This window comes from Myotis lucifugus, unplaced genomic scaffold, assembly GCF_000147115.1.
Source record: "Myotis lucifugus unplaced genomic scaffold, Myoluc2.0 scaffold_132, whole genome shotgun sequence".
Taxonomy (NCBI): Eukaryota; Metazoa; Chordata; class Mammalia; order Chiroptera; family Vespertilionidae; genus Myotis; species Myotis lucifugus.
In genome coordinates, this window is record NW_005871180.1 from 2,508,417 (window position 1) to 2,510,608 (window position 2,192).

The window sequence follows — 2,192 nt, forward strand, 5'->3', positions numbered from 1 at the left end:
GTAGCCGGAGGGGATTTCCCGGGGCTTCTCCGTGCACGAGGATCTGCCGGCCCCGGACGGACGGGGCTGGGGCCAGCCGGCCGGCTTCCGGGAAGGCTGCCGCGAAGCCCGGCTTCCTGTCGCTGGCCGTGCTGACTTCACTGTCCTGCCGCAGCCTCTCCACCCACTAAATTCCCATCCTGGACTCGACCCAGAGTTCAGCCAGTGGAAGTGCCACCAAATCTGCCGCCCATTTACATACCACGTTGGCCCCAGTGACAAATGGGGAAGTGCATTACAGACGGAAGGTCAAAAGCCTGGTTAGGGGTATAGCTGGAGAGGGAACACCAAGGCTACCCTCAGCTTGCTGTGTAGGAGTACAAACGCTTGTTGATCAGTAATTAGCAATATAGTGTGATGATCTGGAAAATGAAGTTAGTCATATGATCATAAAAGATGCGGGAATCCAAGTTCTCCTAGTCAGTCACCAAGTGATAACACCATGAAACTGGAGTCCAATTTTGATTGAGGATTTCTCTGATCTGGCTCAGTACTCCAAATTTAACTATTGAAAATTTAACATCACTCTTTTTCTTTAAGGTCATTTAAGTGGTAGAAAGATGGGGCTCGCTCCTCATACAATTAGAAAGTGGATTAGGCCTGTCTGAATAGATTAATTAGCTAGATACTGAGCAGTTTCAAGCTGTAAAATCTTCCACTGCTGCCCTATCCCCTATGTATCCTTGTAAGCCCAATATTAATTTTTAGGCAAAAGTGTCTGATTGTAAAAGTTTAGTATGAAATAGGAATGTAGATACTTTGTTTAAATGACAAGCCCAGTTACAATGCAAATTCATGGCTTTGGTTAATACTTGGTAGATACAAAATGGTTGTTTATCAGGAATTAGCAATATAAAGATCTAGAAAATGCAGTTATACAATGCTAAAGGATGAAGGAAACCAAGTTCTGGACAGCTACCAAAAGATAATGGTTTAAGCTTTAAAAGCATTCCAAATGTTCTCATGAAGAAAAATAAATGGTAGCATGATTTCAAATTAATTGCTAGAAATCTATTTAAGATTAATGAATCTAATACCATGTAAGCATATATTATCAAATTTATTCAAACATTCTAAAACTAAGTGAGAAACCTACAGTAATGTAAATCTACCAAAAGTGTAAGATAAGGAAAATATGGCCGAAACCGGTTTGGCTCAGTGGATAGAGCGTTGGCCTGTGGACTGAAGGGTCCCAGGTTCGATTCTGGTCAAGGGCATGTACCTTGGTTGCGGGCACATCCCCAGTAGGAGGTGTGCAGGAGGCAGCTGATCGATGTTTCTAACTCTCTATCACTTTCCCCTCCTCTCTGTAAAAAATCAATAAAATATATTAAAAAAAAAAAAAAGATAAGGAAAATATGTACACTAAAGAGATACAAAAAATGAGAATGCAATTTTAGCTTTAATAGTGCAGTTAGAAAATGTGACTACAAGATTACAAACTTATAAAATGCAAATTCTTTCAGGGGCCATGGCAACAATTAAATTTCTGAACATAATAATTATGTTCTTAAAATGTCATTGATATTTATAAAACTAAAACTGCCTTCAAAGGAAGCTATTGTTGCCCTCGCTAGCCAGTTTGGCTCAGTGGATAGAGCAGGGACTGAAGGGTCCTGGGTTTGATTCCGGTCAAGGGCATGTACCTTGGTTGTAGGCTCAATACCCAGCCCCAGTTGGGGTGCAGGCAACCAATCGATGAGTCTCTCACATTGATGTTTTGGAAAAAAAACTATTATTTTGTGTATCTTATCTGTGTATTTTATCTTTACCCTTTTACAAGGGATACCAGTTTTACATCCAATTCCTACTTAGGTTAATACTCCTGATAAAGAGTACTCTGAGTTAAAATCAATGTGAAACTTCCCTTCTCAAATACTGCAGTCAAACCTTAATGCACTAAATTATTTAAAAATACATTCATTTTGTTTTCAGTGCATTAGAGCTTAGTTCTTGTGATAGCATCAATTTATAAGTAAAGAAGGATGTGTACTTTACCCTACTCTGTAACACAATACAAGAAATGTAGGTAAACACTTGGTATTTCCAAATCAAAACAAAATCATGTGTAAGAGACTTTGAAATTTAGAAAAATAGAGAAAATACAGTGTTTCATAAGAACAGGCCTATATAGCCCAAACGGCGTGGTTCAG